Source organism: Herpailurus yagouaroundi, unplaced genomic scaffold (genome assembly GCF_014898765.1).
Source record: "Herpailurus yagouaroundi ecotype Mexico unplaced genomic scaffold, PumYag 198, whole genome shotgun sequence".
NCBI classification, from domain to species: Eukaryota; Metazoa; Chordata; class Mammalia; order Carnivora; family Felidae; genus Herpailurus; species Herpailurus yagouaroundi.
This window is the reverse complement of record NW_024412429.1, coordinates 31,244,045-31,265,931: the sequence shown is the minus strand read 5'-3', so window position 1 is coordinate 31,265,931 and position 21,887 is coordinate 31,244,045. Positions and strand designations below refer to the sequence as shown.

General features: G+C 42.8%; 2 long non-coding RNA genes across 2 annotated transcripts; both read right to left on the bottom strand.

Moving 5' to 3' along the window:
• Positions 1–3,608: 3,608 nt before the first annotated feature.
• On the bottom strand, positions 3,609–5,173 carry LOC121013143 (uncharacterized). The gene is made up of 2 exons (XR_005782528.1): positions 4,750–5,173; positions 3,609–4,329 (listed from the first exon to the last, which is right to left on the bottom strand). It is a non-coding gene; the product is annotated as an uncharacterized LOC121013143 (long non-coding RNA).
• A 2,167-nt stretch (positions 5,174–7,340) lies between these two features.
• LOC121013432 (uncharacterized) lies at positions 7,341–20,330 on the bottom strand. Its single transcript, XR_005782702.1, has 6 exons — positions 20,267–20,330; positions 13,681–14,020; positions 12,068–12,573; positions 8,871–9,021; positions 7,690–7,999; positions 7,341–7,434 (listed from the first exon to the last, which is right to left on the bottom strand). It is a non-coding gene; the product is annotated as an uncharacterized LOC121013432 (long non-coding RNA).
• Between the last annotated feature and the right edge of the window lie 1,557 nt (positions 20,331–21,887).

The following is a 21,887-nucleotide window of genomic DNA, read 5'->3' as shown; positions in this document are numbered from 1 at the left end:
ATAATAATAAATATTATATATTAAAATATAATGATATATTTTAATAATATAATATAATATTATATATAATATTATATATAATATAATATATATAATATATAATTATATTATATTATAATATATATAATATATAATTATATGTATATAATTAATATATAATATTAATATTTTATAATATATATATATGACTTGCACAGAGTTAATCATAGTTAATGACATCACCATTCTGAATTTGGCAATCATATGTATATATGAAATTTATAGGAAATAAAACAGAAACTATATTAAGGGGCACTTGGGTGGCTCAGTTGGTTAAGCATCTGGCTCTTGATTTCGACTCAGGTCATGATCTCACGGTTTGTGGGTTCAAGCCCTACATCTCTTTCTCTCCTTCTGTCTCTGCCCCTCCCCCACTCTCTCACTTTCTCTCTCTCTCTCTCTCTCTATCAAAATAAGTAAATAAACTTAGAAAAAAAGACAATATAGTAAAATGTATCCTTCAAGCAATAGGAGAGCAAATCTTTGTCGGCAACCCAACATTCCTCAGGCACTGAGTTCAGGCCTAAGTATCTGTCATACTGCTTTAGGCTCTGACTTATTTTCTTTATAGTCAGCCATTGGCTACCGATGCTTATTTTTATAAGGGTCTATGCAATGGAATTTGTGTGAAGAGCTATAGTAACTCCTTTCGGTGATTATTCTTTTCAGCTTTTTTCCATTACTGATTACAAAATCAGTCAAACAGTCTCTCTGTTTGAGTATAAGTGACCTTCTTAATTAAAAGAGATAAAGTTATCCAAAGCAGGCAGTGATAAAGAATTTGACCGAATTTGCATCATAAGACTTTCATGAAATTTTCCTTCAGTCCCTAAAGTATAGAAATCTGTAGGGAGTTGAATGAAAAGTTTAGACATTTCCAGATGGAATGGGGAAAATGAATTTTTAGTTAAAAATGTACGAACATTCTGCAGAAAACCTGGCTCCTTGGAAAAGTTATGTGCAACCCAAAATCATTTGAATTGTGAAAGGGCAGACATTGTAAATGATTAAACACATTTTAGCGACTGGGTTTCTCATTTGATTTGGCTTTTCCTTCCACACTATCTTGTCATAGAAGCACAGACTGGAACATTTGAACGGAAGCTGTTGAACAGAGTGGGGGGAGGCCAGTAGGTTCCAAAATTCTTCTGTTTATTTATTTATATTTTTAAAAATACTTATTCCTTATCTAGCCTATCATTTTATATTTCTATCTTTAGTTTTTAATATAGGGTTTTACTAGAATTCTGCTTAGAATTCCTTCTCAGCTTTGGCTGAACAGAGTACCAATATTTTAGCTTTTCTGGAAGGGCTTAAAGTGTACTTAAAGTGGAATACTCTTATTTTTATCCAGCGTGTGCTATTTTTATAATGAAACGGACCATTGAAAAGCTTTTAAATGTAATACAAATTTATGTTTCATTGCAAGGTATTCTAGATAGTGCCCAAACATGAAGTCTTAAGGAAAAAGAAAAACACCTAATAAAATAAAAAAACCCAAAAACCCAAAAACCAAAAATCAAAACCAAAAACTTCCCCTCTGTTTGTAAAAGTCTACATGCTATGTGATATATTTTTAGTTTACTAGGCGTATATCACCATTGTTTGCATGAGGAAAGAGAGAAAATCTACATTAAGGATCTGAGTTTCACTCTTTACCTCAAGGATTCAATGCGCATATTTAAATCAATGTACATTATTAAACCAATAATAATGCAACAGTGGGTTTCCCGGTGGTTAGAGGCAGTGTGGTCTAATGGCTAAGAGTGACGCTATCTGGGCTTAACTATCCCTACCATCTCCTAGCTTTCTGCCTTGGGACACATTTTTTAAACTTTCCAAGCTTGTTTATTGTCTTTAAAGAGGAGATAATAGTTGTAACTATATCTCTGTGTTCTTAGAATAATGAAAAGATATAACATATGTCGGTTAACAGAGTGCATGGCACACTGTGGGAGATCAGTAAAAGTTAGCTATCATTATTTATTGTTATCTGAAAACGTTCATAGGATGTTTCATGAAAACATTCACTAAAACCAATGGCTACAAAAGGGCATGCTGAGGGCAGCCGAAAGGGAAGTGAAGAATGCAAATCTGCTGGAATCTTATTGATAAGTTCGTTGGTATTTTTGAGGTCTCTTTCTTTTTTTAATGTTTTATTTATTTTTTGAGAGAAAGAGAGAGACAATGCAAGCAGGGGAGGGGCAGAGGGGGACACGCAGAATCTGAAGCAGGCTCCAGTCTCTGAGCTGTCAGCACAGAGCCCAACGCAGGGCTCGAACCTACGAACCGTGAGATCATGACCTGAGCCGAAGTCGGACGCTCAACCAACTGAGCCACCCAGGCGCCCCTTGAGCTCTCTTTCTACTGTAGCCCTCTTGCCCTCAACCCCAATGTTTAGGCTAGGTGGGCACTGAACAGGGCCGTCTGAAAAGAGTGGCTGTTACTCAGGTCTCACCGATTAGCTCCACATGGAAACGTCATTCCAGTGATGCTAGGTCTTCTGTTATTTTGGAGCAGCTGCAAACCACATATTTAGACAAAACTTTCCAAATTTTTAACTCTTTAGAAGGCAAAAAAAAAATTTTCTGTAGGTTGGATCTAGTTTGTTTTTTTTTTAATTTCTTTTTTAATGTTTATTTATTCTTGAGACAGAGACAGAGCATGAACAGGGGAGGGGCAGAGAGAGAGGGAGACACAGAATCTGAAACAGGCTCCAGGCTCTGAGTTGTCAGCACAGAAACCGACGTCTGGCTCGAACCCACGAACTGTGAGATCATGACCTAAGCTGAAGTTGGACGCCCAACCAACCGAGCCACCCAGGCGCCCCTGGATCTACTTTTTTTGAAACCCCTTCTAGGTTCTTTACTCAGCGGGTATATAATAGCTTTTTCTTTCATGTTCTCCACCCCAAATAAGGAGGAAGAAACAGGTTGCTGGGCTCTGGGGAACAAATTTCAAACAGAAAACCTGTTAGTTTTCTCACCTGGGCCCCCTGGGCAGTGCAGACTAGATAGGTTTGCCACCTAGCATAACCTGGGGTGGTGCATCCTGTAGACCTGGAACCTTCCCTGTGTGTGTGTGTGTGTGTGTGCGCGCGCGTGCACGCGTGCGCACGCGCGCCCATAAGGAGCTAGTTATCAAATGCCCCACAGATGGTGACATTTATTGACCTAAGTGGAAAAATCCATATTGGTTACACATGTAAATTACTAGTTTTAGTACCATTCAGGCTTCATCCTCATATATATTCTCCAATACGGGAGAATCAAAGTTAGCTAAATAGGGATGACATTTATTGATAACTGCTTCCAAGTGACATCTGAGGCTATAACTTCAAACAACATCCCTTCTACAATGATTTGTTGAGCATCAACCACATGATGCTGTCTTCACCCTTTTTCATCCGGTCCTCCTGGTGACCAGTAGTGTGAATATACTGGGGTACAGTGAGTGGCAGTGAGAGCAAAAAGGCTCCTGTGGGTTCTGGGACGTGTGCCTTTGTCCTAGTGAGTCCATGGCTTTATCAAATGATCGCATCAGCAAAACCTCATTCGGAAAACTAAACACCCAAATTGACCATAATTTTATTAACTGTCTGTCAAGGGCAGAATACTATGAACCACCTATAGGTTCACCTATAGGTTAAAGAGAAATCAACAACCAAACCAGGTGGAGAATTTAACACTCTTTCTTTCAGCTTTTCTTTATTCCACTGAGTCCTACCAAGCTGAATTCGGTAAACTCAAATTTCCTGGAAGAATTCAGATTAAGTAACAACATGTAATAAGCAATAATCATAACGGGATTTTTCCTACCCAAATTTACATCTTTAATATGTTTTGTGAGGATACCCTGTGTTTTACTCTTTCCTGCCATGACAAGTCTAGCCCGCTGTCTCTCCCCTGGCTTGTTCCAGCTCAGGGATTTAATTTATGTTGTAAGTAAACGAAGTGTTGACGTTAGACGGCACGCAGCTCAAAGACTGACACCCTCTAGACCCAGCTAGCCACATCCAATCTGAGGGTGCACAATTCATTTCTCCTGGAAATGAGTGCTAGCCCTCAACACAGCCCTCTGAAGGCACAAAGGAAGACAAATACCTGACTGTTCTTGGGGCGGACACTGCCTCCGTGCTAACACACATTGTAGCTCTTGTCTTCAGTTAGTTTTTCTGACACACAATCTCTTCAAGTCTTCCCCATGTCGGGACTCAAACCGCATAATCCTCTATTTTGTGATCTAATTGAGTGGAAATCCTTTCCCTTGGTAATGGAGAGCTTTAGAGCACTAGAAAAAAAATGCAAATGCCTTTAATATTATGCAATATGCTGTTTTCCTGGGGTGAGCATTGAGACTTTAATGGGAAAATGATACTAACTCGGAAACTTAATCTTTTTCAATTTCTATTTTGCTCTTTCATATCGAGCCCATTCTCTTAGGTCACACACAAATGTTTTCTCCATGAATGCGGATCATGCAGACTATCTACTGTAAGGATTAAGTGAGTTCACGTGTGTAACGGACCCAGAACAGGAGCTGGAACATGGTTAGTAGTCAAATCTTGATGATGATGATGATGATGATGATGATGATATAAACTTCCCTGTGGAGTTTTGTCACCTTGCTTGTTTAGGCTGTGCACCCCGTGCCTTGAATTCTGTGTCAGAACCTCTAGTGATAATACTTAGGGCAGGAGGTTTTCCCTACCTGAAAGCTGCAGAATACCACTTCATGTCGACGAGCATCCTGCCTCTCGTCGTCAGTTGTACCTTGCAGGTGCTTCCAGATTGGGACTTGACCAATGCATCAGCAGATGTTTGCTGAATGCTTATTATGTGGGAGGCACAGGTTTGCAAAATACTTTTGGGAATCTTCCTTGCTCTAAAGGAGTTGATCACATAGGTAGAAAGACAAAACAAAAGGTGAATTTAGAAGATATTAAAACACAACAGAATAAAAACTAGAGCAAGACTGAAGTGTGTTCAGGAGAGACAAATGAGTGATGCAGACACGGTACTTCTGAGGAGGGCATAACTTATGCCAAATGGAGTAGAGTCAACAGGTCTCAAACGAGAAGTGGGTCTCAGAGTAATCCTCAGATGTGGAGGATTTCATTCAGCAAGCTAAAAGGTTAAATCCTGAAATACTAATTTATGTGCTTGCCAGACGTTCTGTTCCCTGTGACCATTTTCCCCTCTTCCAGCCTCAGTGAAGCAAACACAAAGGCTCATAGAAAAGTCCATTCTAAGTGGGGACCTTTTAGGGTACATGGAGCTGAGTTTTACCTCCATCTTTAAATAAAACTGTATCAGGAAAAGGGAGAGGGGAGGGCTGACCGATAGCGGGGAGGAGAAGAATGGGGTATGTACCAAAAGAAGGACCTGCCAGCTCCAGAACCAGGGAGCTGAACAGAGGCAGATTGGGCACTGGTTATTGTCTAAGGAGGACCTCCAAGAGCCTTTGGATAATGGCCTACTCTTTTCTCTCTTACTTATTGCTTGTGGATTACCCGCCCTCTTTAGGTGCTAAACTTCCATACGTCCATTTTCTACCTCACCTCTAACAGACGTGAGAGGGCATAGACAATTTATGGAATGGAGGACCCTGGAGTCAAAGTAGGATCCAACAGAACCAATCAGGAATACCCCTTTGACTGAGGACGTTAATGACCACCGTGTCCCTGATTATACACAGAAAAGGACAGTATAAAAACTAGCGTCTAATGTGTTTAGAAGAGGTAGATTTGCGGGGCGCCTGGGTGGCGCAGTCGGTTAAGCGTCCGACTTCAGCCAGGTCACGATCTCACTGTCCGTGAGTTCGAGCCCCGCGTCAGGCTCTGGGCTGATGGCTCAAAGCCTGGAGCCTGTTTCCGATTCTGTGTCTCCCTCTCTCTCTGCCCCTCCCCCGTTCATGCTCTGTCTCTCTCTGTCCCAAAAATAAATAAACGTTGAAAAAAAAAATTAGAAGAGGTAGATTTGAATAGCTGGTAAGTGTATAAACAGTGCCTCTGACAACCGGACTCTTAACTTTTATAAAGAGTTTGTCCCATGAGGCAGATACTATGTTCAATCACACATAAAGTCTTGAGAATTGCCTACAGACACGTCTTCTGTAACCACCTTAATCTCTTATTGTAACCAAATCGTAAAATACTATTCTTTTAGGATTGTCTCGAAAGATCATCACCACATGGCTGTCCGGTAGAAGTGAAGAAATACCATGTAGCGATGTAATTAACACAGGGTTTCAGGAGTGAAATGCTACAGCTGGCTCGTACAGCAGATGGTTTAACAACTGCCAACATGCAGAGAGAGAAAAGCTGAGAAATCAGCTTGTCCTTTATTTACTTTTGGACCTGTACTCTCTTTGTCAGATTCCAGCCAGCTGAAAGATCCAGTGATCATCCGTCCATCCATCATCCGTCTATCCATCCATCCATCCATCCATCCATTCAACACATATTTACTGAATGACTACTATGTACTAGGAATTCATCTACAAGCAAGGATTTTTGGCAGTGGGGAAAAATACAGAGAAAAATTCCTGGTATCATAGTGCTTATACTTTAGTAGGGGCCGATAGAAGAGAAATAAAATAAATAGGTATAAAATAAAGCAGATAAGGGGAAAAAAAGAAAATGAGAAAGGGACGTGGAAAGGGACAGGGTCAGTCCCTTGAGGCTTAAATTTAAAAAGAACGGTCAGGGGGCTCCTGGGTGGCGCAGTCGGTTAAGCATCCGACTTCAGCCAGGTCACGATCTCGCGGTCCGTGAGTTCGAGCCCCGCGTCAGGCTCTGGGCCGATGGCTCAGAGCCTGGAGCCTGTTTCTGATTCTGTGTCTCCCTCTCTCTCTGCCCCTCCCCCGTTCATGCTCTGTGTCTCTCTGTCGCAAAAATAAATAAACGTTGAAAAAAAAAAATTTAAAAAGAACGGTCAGGGAAGACCTCTCTGGGAAGGTGACTTAGAGTGAAGGCCTGAGGGAGCCCATCATGGAGTGAGCCATGGGGATAGTTGGAAGTGTTCCAATAGTAAATCATCAAGGACAAAGTCCCTGAGCTAGTTTACGGTACATAAGGGCTATTGTGTGAGCAGAAAACTGGATTTGTCTGAATTTCAATGATTCTGATATGCTTATATCAGCAAATGACCCATGGCGAGCCTTTGGTCAAGGTACCCTTACATCCACTCTATGTTTAAAGATATGTATTGCCAAAAGATGCTTAAGCTAAATATTGACTTAATTTTCCCATATACATACATTATGTTCCTGTCTGGAAATAGAGTACCAAGTCATTTCAGCAGGATTGGAAGTTTCTCCGATACTGGAAAAGGCTGTGCCACTCGGTGCCTAGGAAGTTGGGGATGGCAGACAGTGACCACGATTCATGACTGCCTATTGACAAATTAGAACAGAAATTGTGATGACCTGCCCTCATTCTAATGCAAATCTGTAACAAGCAGAGGAGCAAGGAAACTCTTTCCAGTGTCATGCCCCCTTTCCTATGCCCCTTATTAGATTTACATAACTCTGCAATCTTTCACGGAGGTCAGCACCCAGCATGCTCTGCCTTTTAACTGGCATCATTAATCAATGTGATGTTAATCCAAGAGAAACAGCTATCACACAGGGCAAGTGGTAGGAACCAACCTTGTTGTCTCACGGATGAAGGTGACATTTTTGATGGCAGGGTTTATTCGCCCCTGCGCACTTCACCCCCTCAGCAGGTCTGACGAGGCCAGTAGCTCACTTCGACAAAGCTGCCTTCAACCTCTAATCTCGGCCACACTCCTGCTGCCACAGTGCTCTGATGGGTGGGCCCTCAAAGTGGACATTGGAAATCTGCAGATGTCAAGAAGCTTCGTGTCCTATTCCCCGGCAAGAGACGACCATCTTCATTGGAAGCCACATTCCTGGTGCTCTCAGGGAATTCCGTTTGAGTGCTTTCATATTTGTGGAGCTAAAACCGCAAACACATTTGTCTTTTCGTAATTGTAGTTTACACGGTAGAGCAAAGTGGGGTAGAACTCCATCATCTGTACCGTGAGCCAGTTTGGGGGTCTACTAGCCCTCCCAGCTTGTAGTTCAATTATTGGTGAGTGATCTTACAATTTATTTGTCATGGTGCCTGGCATGTTTAGAAGAACATGTGTTATGTAAATTACACATCTGGCTTCTCCCAAATCCTTTTTCCACCTGTCTTCTTCTTCTTATTATTTTTACCAGAAGTAAAGCATTTCTGCGTGTGTGTGTGTGTGTGTGTGTGTGTGTGTGTGTCTGCGTGAAGGTAAATGGGTAGACAGAGTTCTGATTCAGAAGATAGGAGATGGACTTCTTCCCCACCCACACTATACTACACGTTTCCGGGGGCTGGTGGGGGGGGGCGGGCATTTGTCCACACCTCACTTAATCTCTGCCTCAATTTCCTCATCAGTAAGAAACGGATACCTTTTTCCAAAAAAGGCTTTTATGGGAATAAAATGAGCTGATACATGTAAATAACATCAAGGCTATACGTTTTATCACAGCTTTAATGTATTGATCATTATGAGCACAGATGGAACCCCCAGGTGTTAACTTCGCAGCTTTGGGGAAATTATTTTAAAAACTACCTGTTACTCCAAAAATTATTGTTGTTTAATAATAAAATTATTTAAAAATTATTTTCTAACTCCCCTGTGGGGGGAGGGCAGGTTTTATGCAAATGTGCGGGCCATCATTTGACAAAAGCTCGGTCAACAGCAGCTATCATGGTTTGCTTGGGACGTGGGAAGTGTGCCAAAGTTCTGAACAAGGCAAAGCCCCAGAAACCCAACTTCGGGAGACCTCACCCTGTGCTGGAAGCCTGGGATCAGGGCAGTGGTGTGGCAGCCTTCTGTCCCCAGGGGCTCTGCTTCCTGCTTCAGGCTCTATGGCTGGTGGCTCCGCCCTTTCCTGGCTCGGGTGTGGACACGCTGGCCTCGGTCCCTCTCTGGGCCGGCACTGGGGTGGAACAGGAGAACAGCTTCTTTGACAACCCCTCCCTCAGAAATGAATTCCAAAGCCTAACCGCAGATTTCATTCATCTCAACAAAGGATTACTTCTATTCAGTTTTATTGACTGCTTAGGAATTATGAACAGTACAGTCGTATTCGCATTCAAGGGAGATCTGAGCAATAGCCATTTTGCTGGTTGGAGTTCAATGCCTGAAATGTTTTCCCTTCTCCCAGGTGCTGCACCTCAGGACTGTTGTCTATGGTCAGGGCACTCAACACGAGAGACTTGTGCACAGTATACAAACTTAAACAAAATTTTTTTTTTTTCAGGGGCGCCTGGGTGGCTCAGTCGGTTGAGCTTCCGACTTGGGCCCAGGTCACATCTCACGGTCCGTGAGTTCAAGCCCCGCGTCACGCTCTGGGCTGAGAGCTCAGAGCCTAGAGCCTGCTTTGGATTCTGGGTCTCCCTCTCTCCGCCCCTCCCTAGCTCACGCTCACTCTCTCTCTCTGTCAAAAATAAACTTGAAAACAAATTTTTTTTCTTTAATGTGTATTTATTTATTTTTCAGACAGAGAGAGAGCAAGTGGGGGAGGGGCAAAGAGAGGGGGAGAGAGAGAACCCAAAGCAGGCTCTGTGCTGTCACCTCAGAGCCTGGCTCTGGGCTTGATCCCACAGACCGGATCGTGAGATCATGACTTGAGCCGAAATCAAGTCGGACACTCAACTAACTGAGCCACCCAGGTGCCCTACCAACATTTTTTTTTTTTTTTTAAAGCTAGAATGTTTCCTTTCTCCAATCTGCGGACATTTATTGGCTAATGCTTAAACTGCACGTGACAAGAACTTTTAAATTATAATTCAGTAGGAAATCAATCATCAGAAGTGTATGAAAGTGTGCCTAATACTGTAAGTCAGACAAGGGCTAGATGACACGAAAAATAATTGTGTTGTTTGGTATATTTGAGCAAACATTTATTGAATGCCTACTCAATAACAGGTGCTATGCTTGGCATTGAGGAGACAAAGATGAGCAAGACATAGTTCCTATCTTCAAAAAGCCCATAAAGGGGTTGGGGGTGACGTAGGTGGGGCACAGCAAACCAACATTTTCTTTCTTTTTTTTTTTTTAATTTTTTTTTTTTTAACATTTATTTATTTTTGAGACAGAGAGAGACAGAGCATGAACGGGGAAGGGTCAGAGAGAGGGAGACACAGACTCGGAAACAGGCTCTGGGCTCCGAGCCGTCAGCCCAGGGGCCCGACGCGGGGCTCGAACTCACGGACCGCGAGATCGTGACCTGAGCCGAAGTCGGCGCTCAACCGACTGAGCCACCCAGGCGCCCCGCAAAGCCACATTTTCAATACATAAATGTGCTGGAGGAAAACTCAGGAGGTCGTGGAAGCCAGAAATGGAATCTCTGATCTACAAGTTCAGAGAAGGCTGCCCTGGGGCCCGCGTGGCATGTGAGGACCAAAGGAATCAGCCAGAAAAATGGACCGAAGGGTGGGCAAGAGAGGGAGGAGTCTGCCTTTGGGTGAAGAGCAAGGCAACAGCCCAAAGATACAAAACACGCCTGCAGATAAAGAGACAAGGAAGGTGTGTGGCAGGATATAGGGGAAGATGAGCCTGGAGAGAAAAGATAGGCAGTGTAGACCCAGGGAGTCTGCGACACCTGCTATGGGATTTGGAGTTTACTCTCAGGTAGGTGGTGGTTGGAAGAGGCTGAGAGTAGCTCCCTGCACATGGGCCCATCCCTGGAAGATCCAGGGATATTTTTTGCGATAAAGCCCGTCAGGCCACCAAGTGTAAAGGAATGTCAGAAAGGCCCACACCTAGGAAGGCTAGGCTGCGTTGTCCTTAGCAGCTGATAAACATGATGACTTCTGCTTCCAAGCATCGTTTGTGTTCAGTGCTTGCTACTAAACTTTCTTTTCCAAATTTTAACTCCACGTTTTTATAAGCACTGAGCTAGATTATTTTAACACAGTGCTTTCCAACTTTAAAATTTTTCGTGTTAAAAATAATGAGAGCCCACACTAGGATGAAGCGACAAAGCTGTTCTCAAGTTAAGGGCAATTTCATCCTTCACTTGCCTTTTCCCCAAGGCTTTAAGTGCAAGAGGTGAGGACAAAAGCCACGTCTTGGGTGCCAACCATTTGAGACAGAGCCACGACTGATCGGAAACCTTTGTTTTAACTTTTATTCCCCAATCCTCTCATGTGTGCATTTTACTCAACAATTGCTTACTACGTACCCACCGTGGGCACACAGGGCGCTGGATGTGGGCTGCAGTGGGGAGCAAGATAAATGGAATTTCTGTTCTCAAGGAGCGAAATAACTGGCGGTGATGGTGGTTGGGGAGTGAGGTGGACTTGGAGAAATAAATAGAAATTACTGGAAAGCATGTCAAATGTGACGATGGGAACACTATATTTGGTAGCACACAACAAAAGCACGGTCCTAGATTGGGCGGCAGAAAAGGCTTCCCTACAGGAATTGACATTTCAGCAGAGAGCTAGAGGATGTGTAGGAGTGAGCCAAACAAACAGAAGGAAGAAGAGTGTTCCAGGCAGAGGGACAGCTTGAGTGAGAGTTCCAAAGGCAAGTGGGAACGTGGCACTTGCAAGAATCCAAAGGAACTCCCTGTGGGGGAGGGGAGCACTTAGACGTGAAGGGTTAAGAGCCCGAAGGAAACTGCGGCGGGTCAGGGAGGGCTTTGGCAGCCATGGGAAGCAGCTCTTCGCCTCCTCTGACCAAGGGAGGCTTTAAAATCCCTTCCGTGCTTTACATTTGAGAACAGCGACTCTCAGAGAAGTTAAACTGCTTCCCTAGAATCAAATGGCTTTAGGTCGGCCAGGCCACTGTGTCTTTGAAGAAGACCAGAATCAGGCCTTGACACAGGATTTCATTCTCTGGGGGATGAGCTGAGGAAACACCAGGAAGAGAGTGGACAAGGGCGAAAGAGGAGAGGCAGCTAATGAAAGGTGAGGTCGCGAGCAGGTATCAGCTGGGTAACTGGGCTGTCACCCCAGGAGAAACTCAACACTTACCTTGGAGTTCCTGCACCTGAGGGAGAAGGGAGCTGCAGACCCCAGTTCCTGATGGTTTTGGGTTGAAGACCACCACAGAGGTGGGGGGGGGGGGAGATATTCATTCTCAGGTGCTTCGGTCTGTCACGGGGAGATATTCAGAGAACTCCCTCCGGCAAAGCCACGCAGTGTAGAGATTCAGGCATTCGGAAGGCTGGTCTGTGTGCACTGTGGTTCCGAGGCTGAGGGCATGGGGACCACAATGCCGCTGCACAGTTCCAGGGCCCCGGACATCGGCGTCCCAATCCTGAGTCCTTATGTCACGCCACACTTGCATTCGCCTGAATGCCACCTGGCTGTCTGGTGAAAGATGTGCAGCTACGGAATACTCTGGCACTCTGTGCTGAGGCCTCAGCAACTCTCAGGCTCAAGGCCTATGTGTCCTGCATCCCAGGACAGACTTCTCGGTGTTCCCTTCTTTACTCTGGTATCTCGGGGCTGAGGGAGAACAGGCCGTGGCGAAGGACCTGTTAATTGGAAAGTGTCGAGTTTAACTAAGGAAATGAAAGAAACTCAACAGAATGAGAATTTAATGAGAAATAGGGTATGGAATGACCTCAAGCACTAGGCTTAAAAAAAAGTTGGACCAATTAGGGTAAAGTCATTTGGTTTGGGATTTGGGGGGCAGGCTGACTCAGAGCAGTTTTCCAGAAATGAATGAGTCATAAGTTTTGGGGAATCTGATATTCAGTGGCTTAGTTTGGGGGCTAAAAATGTTCATCGTAGTTTATCTTAATAATTTGTCTTATAAGAGGCCATGGGACAGAAGAGGGAACAGGGTCTGGCCCAGCTTTTCCTTCCCAGCTTTCTGCCTTCATCACACATTCATTGTGGTAGGCACTGTGGATTTAAACGTCATCCTTACGGTTCCGGTGCTCAAAGAGCTCATAGACTAGAAGAGGACAGAGAAGGGCACGCTGCCTAACAAGTTATGGGACCTTGGGACAGTCCATCTGCCTTTCTGGGTCTCTTTCATTAAGAAGGGCCTGGATGGATGAGATCAGTGGTTCTCAACCCTCTAGTAGAAGCACTCGGAGAGCTTTAAAAGAATGCCAGTGCCCCGGATGGCTCCGTACCCAGAGATTCATTCTGTCTACCTGCTCTGGGGTAGGGTCCCAGCACAGGTATTTCTCAAAAAGCTACCAAGGTGATTCTGCTGTGTCGTTGAGGTTAAGAATCACTAGATGATAACTTTCAAGTTTTTGGTAACTGAGAAACTCTGGCTTTCCCTGAACAGTTTGCTCTCTGTTTATCTCAGCAGAAGGTAGAAGCTAGTAGCTGGAAATCGGGTTCCTTATTGGGGACTGGTATAACCATAGCATGAGAACCCTGGAGCTCTGGGTTAGGCGACCACATGTCGCCAGGACGCTGAGTGGAGAGTTTACCTCAATAGGATGCATAGAAAACTCATTCCAGAAATAACAGGTGCCCGATTTTTTTTTTTTTTTTTTTTTGTTCCTCAGAAGACACATTCTTAATGCCACCAACTAATTATCATACCAAGAAAACAAAAACTGTGAGGAAGAGCAGAGGCGGGTTCGCAGTGCCACCGAATCGTACAAATAATGACTCACTCTTGTTCGAGGCTGAGGCATCTTTGCGGCATTTCTCTGAGAAGTGCTCGGTGGTTGCTTCGCAAAGGAAAGAGGGCAATGTACTTTGCTGTGGGCCTGAAGCGAAAGGGAAATCTTCTCCAGTCTCCTGCATCCTCTGGTTGGATTCAAACCACGCCTCCCAGTGAACTTTCCATGGTCGGAATCGAGAGCAGTTGGCTTCCCTATCCCTGTTCTGGCTTGTTCTCTATACTAACAACCTCTCCTATTACGTAGAAGGCAATTAAAGGATGAGCTGAGAAGCTGGCATCTTTCCTTTAAAGTAAAAGCCAGAAGCTTATGTTTTACTGGTGACAGTCTCCTGAAAAAACAAATTTCTTATTAGTAATGGCATAGGAGCCATTGGAACAATCTCAGCTCATGGTTAGCTTGGAGCCTGCCTCGTGCTCTTCCCAAGTCCTCTCTGACATACGGCAGACAAAGCCTCTCCCTAAGAGCACCAACACCACATAAGTACCTCACCTTGTCTTTTTTTAAAATTTATATTCAATTTATTTAAACGAAGAAGAAGAAGAAGAAGAAGAAGAAGAAGAAGAAGAAGAAAGAAAACATTTCATTTCTCAACCTCTGCCTCTTTGCCATCACCAATCTGTTCTCGGTATCTATGAGCTTGTTTTTGTTTTTGAGATTCTACATACCAGAGAGATTATATGGCATTTGTCTTTCTCTGTTTGACCTATTTCATTTAGGATGAACCTAGAATTCTCTGCAGGAACTGATTCTTTAGGGCAAGTTGAGGAAATGACTTGGAGGCATGTATAAATTGCCTGTACTTTTCCTTGCCGGCTGCCAAGCCAGTATTGTTCCATCTAGTGGAATGTGTACAAAAAGCCACAGGAACCGCATCTATCTATCTATTGATAAATTTCTTGTTTCATTTTCTGCAGAATGTTCAGTGGCCACTTGGAATCATGGGATTGGATAAATCGATTGATTCCAAAGGTGCCCTCAATTTCAAAGACAGAGGCCTGTATCTTCCCGATGAACACTTGGGTGGGTTAAAACTTACAGTGACGTATGTAACCCCTCAAAGCTAGTTTCATAATATACAGTAGGGGCAGGTAACAAGGGCATCAAAAATGGGAATAGAATTTTCTAATTTGTACAGTCTTCCACTTAAATTATTATTTTATCTGAAAAGCAACGCATGTTCTTGTAGAAAATACAGAAAAAGCAGGAATAAGATTTTAGAAATCACTATATTCGTACCCCCAATAATGAACATTATAGCTTGTTACATTTTCTTCTAGTCTTTTTTTCTTCATGTGGCTTTTTGGTAACATACATTTACGTATCTGTGAATGTTTATATGGCAACACATGTATATGTGTAACAATATAATATTTAGTAGGCAAGTAAACCTTTCTGGGATTTCAATGTCTTTATCCTCATGCTGGGGATAACCACAGCACTTACTCAACTGCGAGTATTAAACAAGTTAATACAAAGAACAGTTAGAACATGCTTGTTACGTATCAGCATTCTTTGAAGGCTAGGTATTATTTTACTACTATAATGTAATTGTGCATCCTGCTTTTTCTCATGTAGCTTATAATGTGCACTTTCCCACATTTGTATATACTTATCACAAAATGTCCTTTGCAATGGCTACATAATATCCTACTGACATCGAATTATTTTTAATTGAACAATATGATACTTCTCCATATTTCTTTCTATAAAGCTGGGTGGAAGATTTTTTTTTTTCAGGCTAGATAGCCTAGCCAAAATACCATAAACTAACACTCAAATCTTTCTGAATGGGTTGCCAAATAGAATCCCTAGTTAAAATTGAAATTCAGGTAAATAAAACGAGCCATTTTTTAGCACGTATGTCCCCAAATTGCACGGAATGTACTTATGCTGGAATATTATTTGTAGTTTCTCTGAAATTCAAATGTAACTGGGCTGTCTGTATTTCTATTTGTTAAGTCTGGCCACCCTAGGCAGCGGATCTGTTTATCCTGCCTAATTGATGCTACTTTTTCAAACAAGAAAGTAGTTTTCATTCTTATGGGCAACCCACCATTTGGTAACAGCTCAGCAGAAAACCAATGGGAAGAAAAAAAGGAAAGAAAAAAGAAAGACACGTGGTATCTACAGACTCAAAAAGATCAAAGTAATCACAGTGTGCCTAACCAAAATTATTAAATGTGTAAAAAAAGGAAAGTATTTATGAGTAGCTATTAATTTTCTGTTTTGAAAGTACTGCAGGGAAATTCACTCTGGTTTTGCAGATGATCATTAATACTGCTTGTGATTTACAGGGTTGTTTTAGGCTGTTGGCTTCTCAGATAGAAGATGGTCATGGGGCAGCTCACACCTGCTCATACTTTTGGGAAACTCAGCTGAAGATTTAGCCAAAGGCCAAACCATCTGTTGCCAGTTTCTTGAAGAATAGAAACTCTCTCCCTAGACCCCATCTGCAGGGACCTTTCTCGGCCATTTGTAGACCGGTGGGGTTCTGAGAGAGGTTTCCCAAAGGCTTTACACAAGAAAGAAGGCATCATGGGGCGCCTGGGTGGCTCAGTCAGTAAAGGGTCCCACTTATGCTTAGGTCATGATCTCACAGTCTGTGGGTTCAAGCCCTGCATCGGGCTGAGAGCTCACAGCCCGGAGCCTGCTTCGGATTCTGTGTCTCCCTCTTTTTCTGCCCCAACCCCTGCTTATGCTCTGTCTCTCTCTTGCTCTCTCAAAAATAAATAAACTTTAAAAAAAAAAAAGAATGAAGACATCACAAGACCTCTGAGGTCTGGAAGAATCAAAGGGTCCTCTATGAGCCATTTGCTGCTTACTCAGCGATGCTCCAGCATTTGCATATTAGAGGGGCTTCTTAGAGCTGCAAATGGTTGGAAAGGGGGGCTCAGAGCCTTGGCTTGAAGCTGCCCTTTCAGAGCAAAGTACAATGTCTTTCCTTAGACGGGATGTTTCTTTGGGACGGCTGAAGGAACAGGTGAGAAAAGGGGTGGCGGTGGCAGCTTGTGGGTGCCCCCCCACGCTCCATGTCGTGGCTGCTGGCATCATTAGCAGTTGGCACGGGGTTTGAAGGATGAAAAAAAAAAAGGAAAGGCTAGTGCTCTTAAATATGATTTAGAAGATTGAAACAGTACTGGGGAGAAAGATTTCTAACCAGATCGCGCAAAGCACATGCCGTCACCGTAATTTCTCTCATTTTGTTTTCATCCAGAGACATCCATCTGCAAGTCTGACCATGTCTCATCCGAAGACCCCTCCCTGGCATCCCACTGCTGGAGAGATCAAAGCTGGGCATGAATGTGGGTGTGATACAGGTAGCCCCCACCAGCTGGTGACCTCCGGCAGGGTCTCCTCCCATCGTACCTGACACCTGCTTGCCTCACGTCCAACCCACCAGTAATACTGACTGAGTTTTGTAGGACAAAATACTATTTCATGCCTCCGTTTGGATTACTGTTTTCTTTGCCCAAAGAAATCGCAGTGCCACCCATCTCTCCACCTGCCCTTGTCCTAAGGGCTGCCTGGTGACCTCCTACTTGTCCTTTAACCAGCCCAGATGTCAGTTTCCGCAACACCTTCTCTTTACAACTCCTGACACCCTAGGGTTAAAAGCTCTCTCCTTTATGCATCCTTCTTACACTTTGTTGTATCAGAGTTTTTGTTCATTTTGTTTATGCATGTTCCTTCCGCTCATAAGCTTGTTGAGGGCAAGGACCATCTTTTTATTCGTCTCTCTTTCCCCAGTGACTAGGCAAAGCCCAATACATCATAGCAATCAGTATTTGTGGGATGAATGAATCCTATTCTAGATTTTAGGTTTAGCACTTATTTAATATTCAGTAAATGTGAATTTATTCTATTAAAGTAAATTATTTAAGGCACCCATGAATGGATAAGGAAAATGTGTGTATATATGTGCACACACACACACACACACACACACACACACACACAATGGAAAAGTACCCAACTATGCAATCTTGGCATTTGCAACAATATAGATGGACCTAGAAGGTATATTGCTAAGTGAAATAAGTCAGGCAAAACAAGACAAAGACCATATGATTTCACTCCTATGTGGAATTCAAGGACAAATTTGACAAAACAAAGAAAAAAAATGACAGAAAAGCAAAACAGGCTCTTAAATACCGAGAACAAACAGGTGGTTGCCAGAGGGGAGGTAGGTGTGGGAATGGATGAGATAGATGAAAGATATTAAGAGTACACTTATCTGGGGGCACCTGGGTGGCTCAGTTGGTTAGGCATCCGACTTTGGCTCGGGTCATGATCTCATGGTTTGTGGGTTCGAGCCCTGTGTCAGGCTCTATGCTGACAGCTCAGAGCGCCTGCTTGGGATTCTGTGTCTCCCTCTCTCTCTGCCCCTCCCCTGCCCACGCTCTGTCTCTTTCTCTCTCAAAAATAAACATTAAAAAAATTTTTTTTTAAAGTACACTTATTTTGATATAAATAAATAAATAAATAAATAAATGTAAATCATTTGACAAATTTTAAAAACCTGTCCTCTCAGCTGTGCCATAGGGCAAACTTTGTAAATAGTGATGCTCTTTCTAGGTCCAGAGTTTGAGATCCAAAACATAGCTGTGCACATTTTAGCTCCTGGCTAGGCCTTTGACCCTGTGATTTATGGATGATTGTATCTTTTGAATTTCCAATATAGCCTACTGCAAACTTCTCCGACAGCTCAGTCAGGTAAAGAAAGCAAACACGTGAAGTCTGATTTAAACCTTCTTGGTCTGTTCGGGCTGCTGGTTAGATTAGAAGAGAGGTTACAGGACAGGGGGTGTTAGTAGGGTACAAGTTTTTCGCAGACAATGGTAAGACCACACAGTCAGTGGTGAAACAGAACCAAGAAAATCCTAGGTCAGAGAAATCCTAGGTCAGAGAAATCACAGTGCTCACATTATGGAGACTAACTGCCCTCATACTCTCTATCAACACAAGACTTTGTGTACCTGCTAATTCTCTGATTCAAGTCTCAGTTTGGTGTGAGGTGTTAGTCATTTTCTGGCCTTCTTGAACTCACACATAAATAAATCCTTCCTTGGAAACGGAAAAGTGGATTGCTCGTCAGTACCCCTCCAAGACTTCACTGAACCGAGAGTGATTCATTCTGGGTGGCAGCAAAATCTCTTTGACTAATATCTCATTGAAGTCATGCAAATGACTAATGGAAAGTTCTCCGGAGAAAGTTCTCTGGAGAAAGTCAGTTGGTTGCTTGTAACTTTCTTGAGCCTGTGTGAGGAATCCTCGAGACCTGCTCTCGAGTGGTCCTGTTTTTCATTTTGATGAGAACTTGTTAATTCAAAAAACTGCTTAAAAATGGCCTAAAAAGTTTATGTTGGCTCTAAAAGTTTGTGTTTGCTCTTCTCTCAATTTTAAGCAGGAGGGCTTATGGTTTTAAGCAGATTTTATAGCTCGAGTGTATCCTAAAATTAAACAATAGCATCTAAATCTGTGCCTATGTTATTAGAGCTGGATGGAGTAGATGGAATTTGCAATACTTACAACTTGGCTCCTGGATTGAGAACAGGGATTCTTAGCTGTTATTGGTATTTTCTTACTCCCTTCCCCCATTATGCATTATCCCAGTTCTTTTTTTTTTAATTTTTTTAAGGTTTATTTATTATTTTTGAGAGAGAGAGAGAGAGAGGGCGGGAGGGAGGGAGAGCACTAGTGGGGGAGGGGCAGAGAAAGAGGGGGACATAGAATCTGAAGCAGGCTCCAGACTCCAAGCTGTCAGCACAAAGCCCGATGCAGGGCTCGAACCAACGAACCATGAGATCATGACCTGAGCCAAAGGTGGATGCTCAACCGACTGAGCCACCCACGTGCCCCAAATTATGCCCAGTTCTGTGCCTTGCGTTATTAACGCCCTCACTGGCACCCTTTGGAAATAGCACTTATTATGATGAGCCTCGTATTTCCTTAAATGACTAACAACATACATTTTCTTCTTTCTCTAAGGACCCTATATAAGTCCACCAAAAAACAAAACAAAACAAAACAGAACAAAACAAAACAAAACAAAACAAAATAATGGTTCCAGGTCATCTAAAAGCAGCCCATCTGTGTATACATGCGTATGTGCACACACATGCACACACACACACACACACATTTAAATCTATGAGTTTATATAGACACCTCTGTTTCTGATCTAACACCACAAAATTCATTCTATCTGGTCTTCCCCTTTCTTAATTTGTAATTCCTTTTTCTGACAGAGATAAACCTTGCTTTCACTGTCCATAATAGACTTTCTGTTCAGTCCTAACACATGCATAAAATATTTTCAGAATTGCTAACTCATACCCATGAAAGACAGTTTCCTTGAGTATAATATTTTGTGTACATTTGTTGCTTATATAGACAAAATGCTATTTCCAAAAGTTACTCAGGATAATTCTGTTCTTTTCCACCCCCTTCAGTGTGGTTTAATTATTCATTAGCAACACAGAAAGTTTCATTCATTACTGCTTGTATTCCATTTTGCACCCCCAACCCCCCATCACCAAGCTTAAAGTGTTAAATATAGAGGGGTTTCAGTTACCATGGTTTCGCTTTTCGTGGTTTCAGACCATGGTCAACCATGGCTAGGAAGCCATGACCCTCCGTCTGCCATATTGGCAGAAGGTCAATAGTAGCCTAATGCTACATCACAGTGCCTGTGTCATTCACCCCGCTTTGTCTCCTCAAGCAGACATTTTACCATCTCACATCATCACAGGAAGAAGGGTGAGTACAGTATGATAAGATATTTTGAGAAAGACAGACAGAGACCACATTCGCATAAGTTTTATTATAGTATATTATTATTACTGTCCTATTTTATTAGTTGTTAATCTCTTACTGTGCTTATTTATAAATTACACTCTATTCATAGGTATGTATGTACAGGAAAAACACAGTATATATACTGCTAATATATAGTATTAGTATTACCTGTGGTTACAGTCATCCACTGGGGTCTTGGAACATATATTCCATGCATAAGGAGGGGCTATTGGAGTAGGATTGATACTCTACTCCGGGTGAACTTGACTGATGGGCAAACTCTAGATTTATTGAAGAAGGTGATTGACTTGTATATACTTTTCCTCTCTCTTCATAATTTACCTGGATTCTGGAGAGAAGCTGCACTGTGACGACCTGAAACCCACAGCCACATCATAGTTGCTTTTTAATCTTTTCTCTTTACCATTTCCCCCACCCTACTCTTGGTCTCATTTTTACACGACTTTCTAATTAAGAGAAAAACTGGTTCAAGGACTCCTCCCTAATACTTCCAATTTGGAAGGAAATCAGAATGAAGTCAAAAGGCTAAATAAAAGGTAGGAAGTGGGTGGGTGGAAAAAGAGCAGCCGGGGGCAAAAATACTTTATAAGGGGCGCCTGGGTGGCGCAGTCGGTTGGGCGTCCGACTTCAGCCAGGTCACGATCTCGCGGTCCGTGAGTTCGAGCCCCGCGTCGGGCTCTGGGCTGATGGCTCCGAGCCTGGAGCCTGTTTCCGATTCCGTGTCTCCCTCTCTCTCTGCCCCTGCCCCGTTCATGCTCTGTCTCTCTCTGTCCCAAAAATAAAAATAAATGTTAAATACTCTTAAAAAAAATACTTTATAAAATAGATAATACAGATTTCAATAGAATTAAGGGTCAGTGATATTCCTATTAATTTAGCGCTAATACAATGAAAAAGGGGCACGTCCTTCTAGTCTCTGACCTGGTTCGTTTGCTGCCTGATCAGTGCCAGGAAACACACAAAGTCAAAATGCCATTAAGATTACCAGGCTTTTAGGGGCACCTGGGTGGCTCAGTCGGTTAAGCCTCCGACTTCAGCTCAGGTCATGATCTCACAGTTTGTGAGTTCGAACCCCGTGTCGGGCTCTGTGCTGAAAGCCCAGAGCCTGGAACTTGCTTCAGATTCTGTGTCTCCCTCTCTCTCTGCCCCTTCCCTACTCACACTCTATATCTCAACAATAAATAAATGTTTAAAAAAAAATTAAAGAAGAAAATGGGAACCAGGAAACAAAAAAAAGATTACCAGGCTTTTGTCTAAGTGAATCTCTGGGGTTGGCAGGGCCTTATCCCTTATAAAGTTTAGTTACGTATCCTATTTCTTCTCATTCCTTAGTGCATATGTATTTATTTATTTATGTATTAATGTATTTATTTAAT